Here is a 10,543-nt window from a genome sequence, read left to right as displayed (position 1 = left end):
CTATCTAGTTTTTTTCCAGCAACATTTATCGAATAGGGGGTTCTTTTCCCATTGTTTATTTTTGCTAGCTTTGTTGAAGATCAGTTGGTTGTAGGTATATGACTTTAGTTCTAATTCTTCATTTTGTTCCATTGATCTGTCTATTCTTGTAGCAGTCAATATGTGGATAGTAGTCTCTGATTATTGTTATTTCTGTGTTATCAGTTGTAATGTCACCTCTGTAATTTCTAATTTCTGATTGTATTCATTTGAGTCTTCTTTTTTTTTTTCTTGGTTAGTCTAGCTAAGGGTCTGTCAATTTTCTTTTATTTCTTTGAAGAACAAACCTTTGTATAATTTTTATGGTCTCAATTTCATTTATTTCTGCTCTGATCTTTGTGATTCCTTCTGCTGACTTTAGGTTTTGATTGTTCTTATTTTTCTAGTTCCTTTGGGTGCAAAGTTATGATGTTGATTTCAGATATTTCTATCTTTTGTTGTAGGCATTTAATGTTATGAACTTTCCTCTCAGCACTGTTTTTGCTGTATGTGAAAGGTGTTGGTATGTTGTTTCCCTACTTTCATTTGTTTCAAGACTTTTTTTTCCTGCTTATTTTTTTGTTTGTTTGTTTAACCAAGGGTTGTTCAAGAGAATGCTGTTCAGTTTCCATGTAGTGATGTACTTTGGGAGTTCTTAATCTTGATTTCTAATTTTGTTCTACTATGGTCTAATAAGATACTTGATATAATTTTGATATTTTTAAATGTATCCAGACTTGTTTTATGACCAAGCAGATGGTTGATTTGAAGACTTTTTCAAGGGGAGATGAGAATGCATATTCTGCATATTCTGCAGTTGTTGAGTGGAATATTCTGTATGGCTGTTAGGCCCAGTTTAAATACAGTATTTCTTTGTTGATTTTCTGCTTCAAAGATCTATCTAGTGATAACAGTAGGGTGTTGAAGTTTCCCACTATTATTATATTCCTATAAATGTGTTTTCTAAGGTCAGGTAGTATTTTCTTTATGAACTTTAGTGCTCCAATGTTGGCTGCATATATACTTAAGACAGTTAAATCTTTTTTGTTTTGTTTTGTTTTGGAGTCTCACTCTGTCACCCAGACTGGAGTGCAGTGGCCTCTCCCGGCCACTGCAGCCTCGACCTCCTGTGCTCCGGTGATCCTTCTGCCTCAGCCTTCCAAGTAGCCGGAATTACAGGCATGCACTACCACGCCCAGCTGATTTTTTGATTTATTGTAGAGATGAGGTCTCGCTGCCCAGGCGGGTCTCGAACCCACGGTCTCAGGCAATCCACTCACCTCAGCCTCCCAAAGGCGTGGGATTACAGGCTGAGCTACCGATCCCGGTTAAGACAGTTAAATTTTCTTGTTAAATTGTAAAATGTATTATTATATAATGTCCTCATTTTTTTAACTGTTGTTCATTTAAAGTCTGAGTCATCTCATATGAGAATGGCTACTCCTGCTCATTTTAGTTTTCCATTCACATATATATGTTTTTCATCCATTTGTTTTGAGTCTGTGGCTGTCTTTGGCCAATAAGTGGGTCTCTTATAGGCATCAGATGGTTGAGTCTTGCTTTTTTATCCAGCTTGTCACTCTGTATTTTTTAAGTGGAACATTTAGATAAGACATTTTAAAGTAATAGTGGCTGAGGACATTCTCAAATTAAAGATGGAGATCAAGCTATAGATCCAGAAAAATAAAATATCAAGCATCGTAAAGCAGCAAGCACCAAGACCCACCTACCATATCATTATTATATCATACAGACTATCAAAGACAAAATGAAAATCATGAAAAAAGTCAAGGTGATGGAGGTACTTTGCCTGCAGAAGAGCAAGAGTATTTGTAGCAGAATTTGCATCGGAAACTAAGCAAGTAAAAATAGGATGAGAAAAGTTTCTAAAGTACTGTAAGAAAAAAACAACAAACCAAGAATTCTACAGTGAAATTATCATTCAGACAAACTAAAACTATGATAATTTATTGACCGCACATTTGCCTTGTATGCTAGATTAAGCAACTTTGTTCAGACAGAGGGAAAGTTATGTAGGTCAAAACTAGATTTATATAAGTAAAGTACAACAGGGAAGAAAAAAAGGTTGAGTATTAATTGTGCTAATCACCTATATTATAACTATTTATTTAAAGTAATAACAGTGAAAATAATAGCATATAAAGAATAAAATGAATGATAGTAATATTATGCCAGATGAGACAAAATTGGAAATGCTCTGTTACAATGTATCTTTCAAACACACAAAGCAGTACATAAATATTTGAAAGTGGAATTCAATCACTTCAAATATATTTGTGAACACTAGGGCAATCACTAATTATTTTTTAATGAAGCATAATTAGAAAGATCCAAGATGGCCACTGTGGAGCAGCAAACCAGTATCTCGTTCACTGAGTGAGGCAGAGAGTAGGGACCCAGCCACTGATAGGTGCAAACATCCTGAACAGTTTGGATGAGTGAAGCATCCTGCACTCAACAGAGGTCTCTTCAAACACATAGAGACCAGAAAGTAGAGTGTCACAAAGGCAGACACTGGAATATGGGCATCCTATCTCCCACCATGCGCCAGGCTCTCTCAGGAATTGAAATTCTGCCCGCTGTACCAGAGTGGGTGAATGATCCTGTAGGTCAGTTCTTCCTCTCCCAGCCATGCATGGGTCATTGGCCCTATGTGGGAGGAGTCTTGGTCAGGGCACAACAGCAGGTGACCAGAGCCCAAGTGGATCAGGGAACAACAAATCTGTGCTCAGACTGCCCCCAAGTGCATGCCTTCCACAAGTAGCACCTGCTGGTCAGCTTCCAGGCCAGGAAAGCTTGCATATAGATTATACTTGACTGGCACCTGCCACCAACATCTGGCAGCCAATCTTTCCATCAGAAAAGATCTCCTACAAGTCCCATAGGACCACAGGGCAGATCCTCCTGTGGCAGGGAGCTGACTCTCTTTCAAGTGCTAAGTGCATATTTGAATGGGAAGAAAGTGGCACAGAAGACATCTGAGTCTTTCCCAGTGGGAAGTTTTCTGATTTGCAAACTGCAAACAATAGACAAGAGGCCCATTCCCCCCAACTGTTACCTGCAGAGTACTTGCAATGGTGATTTAAAACCAGCCAAACTGGCTAACTATGGGCAAAAAAAAATCTAAGTAGAACAGGTTTTTTTCATTGTGGAGCATGAAGCAGAAAAGAATACACCTCTCTTCCTCATTGAATGATCTATGTTAAATGACAGAAAATGCCCTATTCAAAACAAAACCGACAAACAAAAAAACCAAGAAAAATAAAGAAAGAAGTGTTGCTTTTTTACAAATGAGGAAGAATCAATGAAGGAACACAGGATAGCCTAAGAATCTTAAAGAGTCAGCAACCAAAAATGTAGTTATCAGTGCACAAAAAGTGGAAGGCCCCTAGAAAGATCTGCCCTGAATTACAGTCACAAACCTCAGAGATTGGATGATTAAAATGAATAAAGAAGAGTTGGATCCCAGCAGTAGCTGCAGCACCATCGTATTCTCTGACTTTCCTTGTCATCTCTCCTCTTCACTTCCAGAAACATGGTCTCTGGTGTGGCTGTCTCTGATGGCATCATCAAGGTGTTCAGTTACAGGAAGGTGAGCAAGTCTTCCACACCAAAGGAGGTGAAGAAGCACAAGAAGGCGGTGCTTTTCTGCTTGAGTGAGGACAAGAAGAACGTCATCCTGGAGGAGGGCAAGGAGATCCTGGTAGGAGACGTGGGCCACACTGTCAATGAACCCTATGCCACCTTTGTCAAGATGCTGCCAGACAAGGACTGCTGCTATTCCCTCTTTGATGCAACTTATGAGACCAAGGAGAGCAAGAAGGAGAATCTAGTGTTGATCTTCTGGGGTCCTGAGTATGAATCCCTTAAGAGTAAAATGATTTATGCCAGATCCAGGGATGACATCAAGAAGCTGACCAGGAGCAAGCAAGAATTACAAGCAAACTGCTACAAGAAAGGTCAAGGACTGCTAAACCCTAGTAGAGAAGCTGGGGCGGAAGAACAGCACTGTTATCTCCCTGGAGGGCAAGCCTTTGTAAACCCCTTCTGGCCACCTGTCTGGAGCATCTGGCAGTCACAGACCTGCTCTCAGGGGTTGCAGGCTGCCCCTTCCTGCCAGACTGGAGGAGCTGGGGGAGATCCTGGCAGGGGGAGGGCAATCCCTTCACCCTAGTTTCCAAACAGCTCCCCCACTGCCCGGATTTCCCTCCCTCCAACCCTGAGGGTTCTGGCCTTCCCAAACTGCTTTTGATCTTGATTCCTCTTGGGTTGAAGCAGACCAAGTTCCTCCTGGGCAACCCAGTTTTGAGGGGCCTGTATTTTTTTTAACAAAACCCTTACTCCCCACCTGTTCCTCCCCCCTCCCTTGCTGCCAACTTCTAACTGCATGGTGACTCTGTGCTTGTCTGTTTAGTTCTGTGTACAAATGGAATGTTGTGGGGATGACCCCTCTCCATGCCAGCTAGTTCCTCTCCCGTTGCCCTTGGTCATGGCCATTCATGAAAGCAGGACCAGTAAGGGACCTTCAATTAAAAAACAAGCAAACAAAACAAACAAAAAATACAATAAAATAAAATAAATAAAGAGAACTACAAGAAACTAGAAGCAAAACTCACTGAAGTTGTACAGGAAGTAAAAGAGGAGATGACCAATTTCATACTGGAAATGAAGAAATTTCTCCAGGAAGTTAAAGACATAAGATTCGTGGCAGAAAGTCGTGCCACGGGCAAGTTTTTAAAAGAAAGACTGCCAGAAACCTTTTTTAAAGGCTCAAAAAGAATGAGGAAAGGCTGATAGGTCAAGAAGCCAAATCTATGACTGACTTGTATCGCTGAAGCAGTAAGGGAAACTGAGAACACCATGGAACAAGTGTTCCATAAGGTCAACCAAGAAAACTTCCCATGTCTCATTAGTGAAATGACTATTCAAGTGCAAGAGATCAGAGAAACCCTGCAAGGTATGACATGGGAAGATCATCCCTAAGACATATAGTAATCCACCTCCACAGAGTAAGCATGAAGGAAAAAATTTCTAAAGGCAGCAAGAGAGAAAGATTAGACCACCTACTGAGAAAACTTATCAAAATTTCTCCAGATTTATCTATAGAAACATTATAAGGCAGAAGGGTCTGGAGTCCCATTTTCAATATTCTCAAAGATAAGCAATTCCAGCCAAGAATTTCTTATCCCACCAAGTTAAACGTCATCAGTGACAGACTATTAACATTTTCCCTAGACTTCCTATCTCTAAGAAAATATAATGCCAGACAAGTCCTTCAGGAGATGCTTAAGAAGGTGGTGTACACAGAAGAAAATAAACAGTCACACCCATCACAAAAGAACAAACAAGCACAGAATTAACAGGGCATACAGATCATTCACAAAAAATGAAAATACACATATCATATATTAATACAAAAGTAAAAAGAAAACAAAGCAAACCCCTAAAAGCCCTATGACAGGGATAAACTCTCACATTCTCTTTTTCTTTTTTTTTTTGAGTTGGAATCTCACTCTGTCACCCAGGCTGGAGTTCAGTGGCACTCTCATAGCCACCACAGCTTTAATCTGCTAGGTTCAGATGATCCCTTTGCTTCAGCATTCTAAGTGGCTGGAACCACAGGCATACACCATCATGTCCAGCTGATTTTTTTATTTATTGTAGAGACAAGGTCTCGCCATGTTGCTTAGGCTGTTCTCAAACTCCTGACCTCAGGTAATCCTCTCACTCTGCCTCCCAAAGTGCTGGGATTACATGTATGAGCCACTGCGTCCAGATAACTTTCAATAATTAATTTGAATATGAATGACTGAATGTGCCACTGAAGAGGCACAGAGGGACAACCTAGATAAAGATGCATAATCTAACATTCTGTTACCTCCAGAAAACTCATCTCACTGTAAAGGATACCCACAAACTCAAAGTTAAAAGCTGGAAAATTAGCTTTCAGAAAAATGGAAAGCAGAAAAGAACAGGGGTCACTGTTTCTGATATTAGATAAGGTAAACTTCAGACCATCAAAAGTTAAAAAAGCACACAGAGGACACAACATATTGAGAAAAGGCTCAATACATCAGCAATAAATATGTATCTTAAACATATATGCACCCAATACTGAAGTTTCAGGTTTTATAAAACAACTACTGGGTAAATTAAGAGACAACATCAACACTCACACAATTACAGTTGCAGATTTCAATACTCTGATACAGCCATAGACAGATCACCAAGGAAAAATCCAGCAAGGAGATCTGGAACCTTACCTTTACACTCAATCAAATTGATTTAACAGACATCTCCAGAACAATTCACCCAACATCTACAGAATATACATTCTGCTCATTAGCATGTGAAACATACTCCAAGATTGATCACATTCTGAGACATAAATCAAACAAAAACAAATTACAAAAGAGAAAACTAATACCATGCATCTTCTCAGATCACAATGGAATGAAAATAAATACCACCACCAAGATCCCCACAGAACATACAAAGACATGGACACTAAACAACATGTTGCTGAATGACTTCTGGATCAGCAGGGAAATCAAGACAGTAATAAAAAGATTTCTGGAAATGAATTAAAACAGCTACATATCTTATTAGAATAACTTAAATGTCATGAAAACAGTGTTAGGAGGACAATTCATAGCATTACACACACATACCCCCCCCCAAAAAGAATGATCACAAATAAACGGCCTAATGCCATACCCAAGTGAGCTAGAAAGGTAAGATCATCTAAATCCTAATTTCAGCAGGAAACTCCAGGTCACTAAGATAAAATCACAAATGCAGGCTATAGAAGACAAAAGTATCTTATAAAGAATCAAGACAAAAAGTTGGTTCTTTGAAAGGATAAATAAGATTGATAGAGCAAGCCGGGCTCAGTGGCTCAGTCCGTAATCCTGCGCCTTTGGGAGGCTGAGGTGAGTGGATTGCCTGAGCCCGCGGGTTCGAGGCCTGCCTGGGCAAATTGGCGAGACCTCATCTCTACAATAAATCAAAATGAGCCGGGCATGGTAGCACACGCCTATAGTTCCAGCTACTTGGAAGGCTGAGGCGGAAGGATCACTGGAGCCCAGCAGGTCGAGGCTGCATTGGCCAGGAGTGGCCACTGCACTCCAGTCTGAGCGACAGAGTGAGTCTCCAACTAAAAAAAAAAAAAAAAAAAAAAAAAAGATTGATAGAGCCTGATCAGATTGACTGAAAAAAAAAAAAAAGGAAAAAGCCCAAATAAACACAATTAAAAACAAAAAATAAACACAATTAGAAATAATTAGAAAACAAAAAACAAAAACAAAAGGTGATGTCACAACCTGACCCTGAAGAAAATCAAAAGATTATTAGAGATTAATATGAACATCTATATGCAAATAAACTAGAAAAACTATCACATAACCTCCCAAGATTGAAACAAGTGGGAAGGAACTCTACAGGGAACAATAACAATCCTGGAAATTGACTCAGTCATAAGAAGCCTCCCCACCAATAAAATCTTTGAACCAGATGGCTTCCCAGCTGAATTCTACAACACATAGGAGGAGAGGCTGATACAAATCTTATTGAAAGTATTCCCTGCAATTGAGAATGATTGAATTATCCCTATCTTATTCTACATCAAACTGATACACAAGCCTGGGAAAATCCCAACAAGAAAAGAGAATTACAGGTCAATCTCCTTGATGAGCATGCATGCAAAAATTCTCAACAAGATTCTAGCAAAATGAATTCAACAACACATCTAAAGGATTATCTACCATGAGCAGACTGGTTGGCTTCATTCCCAAATGCGGGCTGGTTCAATACTTGTAAGACCATAAATGTAATTCAGCACATTAACAAATGTAAAACGAGGAACCACTTAATTATTATTATTCAGATGCATAAAAAGCATTTAACAAAATTCAGCATCCCTTCTTGATAAAACTCTCGAATACCTAGGCATAAAAGTATCATTACTCAAAACAATAAGAGCCATCTATGGTAAAGCTGCAGCCAACATTTGCTCAATAGACAGAAGCTGGAAGCATTCCCCCCAGGAACTGGGAACAAGTAAAAGATGCCCACTCTCAAATCTTAGTGAGATTCAACATAGTGCTGGAAGTCCTTGCCAGAACAATCAGGTAGGATTAAAATACATAAATAAATAAAATCAGGAGTATCCAAATAGAAAAAGTAAAAGTTAGGCTATCCATTTTTCCAGACAATTTGATTCTATGCATAGAAAATCCTAGGGAGTTTGCCAAAAGCCTTCTCACTCTCATAAATGACTCTGCTCATATCTCAGGTTACAAAACCAATGTACAAAATCCAGTTGCACTCCTACACTCCAGTAACAAGCAGGCGGACAGTCAAATAAAAAATGTAATTCCATTCACAATAGCCACACAAAAAAGAAATACCTTGGCATTTGCCTAGCCAGAGAAGTAAAAGATCTTTACAGTGAGAACTATAAAACACTGCTCAAAGAAGTCAAGGATGACAAAAACAAATGCAAAAACACCCCATGCTCATGGATTTTAAGAACATATATTGTCAAGATGCCCATTCTACTAAAAGCATTCTACAGATTCAATGCAATACCTACCAAATTATCAACATCATTTTTCACAGACCTGGAGATGACAATACAGAAATTCATATGAATACAAAAAAGAGCACAAACATCCAAAACAAGCCCAGAAAAAGGAACAAAACAGTAGCTATCATACTTCCAGACTTAAATTTTATTACAAAGCTACAGTAATCATAACAGTATGTTATTAGTACAGGAATAGGGACCTAGAACAATGGAACAAGACAGATTTCAAAAGTAAAAACACAATCTCTCAACCAACTCATCTTTGAAAAAGCTGGCAATAATAATCATTGGGGAAAGGAGACCATATTTAGCAAATGGTGCTGAGAAAACTGGCTATCCACATGCAGAAGAAGGACACTGGATCCCTATATATCACCATATACAAAAATCAACTCCCAATGATCAAGGATCTAAATATAAAACCTCAAACTATGAGAATTCTACAAGAAAATGTAGGACACTTCCTTCTGGACATCAGAGTAGGCAATGATTTCATGACCAAGTCCTCAAAAGCAAATGCTACAAAAGCTAAGGTAGACAAGTGGGACCTCATCGAACTGAAAAACTTTTGCACAGCAAAAAATCATCAAGTCAGTAAAGAGACAACCCACAGAATGTGTAAAAAGATTTACAAATTTATGTGTCTGTGAAAGGCCTAACATCTAGGATCTACAAGAAACTCAAATGAAGTGTGTTTGGTAGGGGCTACCCCTTTTTGGCTGTAATTAATAAGCCAAAAACAATAGGTGCCAGCATGGCTATGGAGAAAAAGGAACACAACTACATTATTGGTGGGAATGTAAGCTAGCTCAACCTCTATGGAAATAAATGAGGTGATATCTAAAAGAACTAAAAATTGACCTTTCATACAAACCAGTAATCTCTCTCCTGAAAATATGCCCAGAGGAACATAAATTTCTCTACAAAAAGACACCGTTCAAAATAGCAAGAACATGGAACCCATTCTGCTGTCCATGGTAAGTGAACAGAATAAAGAATATATGGTACACATACATGATGGAATATTATGCAGCCATAAAAAAGAATAAAATCATGCCCTTTGCAGTAATTTGGAAGCAGTTGGAGACCATCATACTAAGTGAACTAACACAGAAACTAAGAACTGAATACTGCATGTTCTCTCTTATACATAAGTGGACCATGAACACTAGCCACATACGTGCAAGAATGGGATCAGTAGTCACTGGGCACTGCTAGGGGAGGGTGGAAAGGAGGAGAGTGGGGTACACAGCACAAAAAGTATCTGGTCCACTATCGGGGGGAATGCTGGCTACCTGAAATATCAAACTTCACTTGCATGCAGCCTACTTATGTAGTAAATCTTCACTTGTATCTCACAACTTTATAATAAATAAATTATTTATAAAAGGAAGCATAATTAATATACAAGAGATAAAAATAAAATGACAAAAAATGTTCAATAAATAAATGTTCAGAAGTAAAAGAAGCCTCTGGAAATTAATAGAAAATGATCACGTACATGATTAACATTAATCCAAATATATCAATAATCACTTTAACTGCAAATGGTCAAAATACCAATTAAAACCTAGAGACTTTCAGTGTTAATAAAAAGATCTAACTGCACATGGAGCTTGAACAGCATAAGTTTAATCTGTGTAGGTCTGCTTATACACAGATTTTATTTTGCCCCTGAGACCCTTGAAGCAAAATCAACCTTTTCTCTTTCTCAGTCAACTCAACATTAAAATGACAAGGATGAAGACTTTTATAATGATTCACTTCCAATTAGTAAAAAATATTTTCTTTTTTTCTTAATAATATGTTGTTTTCTCTAGCTTCCTTTATTGTAAGAACACAGTAATAATTCATATAACGTACAAACTATTATTAATCAACTTTATGTTATTGGTAAGGCTTCCGGTCAACAATAGA

The 10,543-nt window shown here is 38.4% G+C and overlaps 1 pseudogene; it reads left to right on the top strand.

Annotated features, from left to right (window-relative positions):
• The first annotated feature begins 3,574 nt into the window (after positions 1-3,574).
• LOC103258995 lies at positions 3,575-4,079 on the top strand (annotated as a pseudogene).
• The last annotated feature ends 6,464 nt before the right edge of the window (positions 4,080-10,543 follow it).

This window comes from Carlito syrichta, unplaced genomic scaffold (genome assembly GCF_000164805.1).
Source record: "Carlito syrichta isolate Samal-C Ts95f unplaced genomic scaffold, Tarsius_syrichta-2.0.1 Scaffold302433, whole genome shotgun sequence".
NCBI classification, from domain to species: domain Eukaryota; kingdom Metazoa; phylum Chordata; class Mammalia; order Primates; family Tarsiidae; genus Carlito; species Carlito syrichta.
Note: the sequence above shows the minus strand (reverse complement) of the source record. Positions and strands in the feature narration are given on the sequence as shown.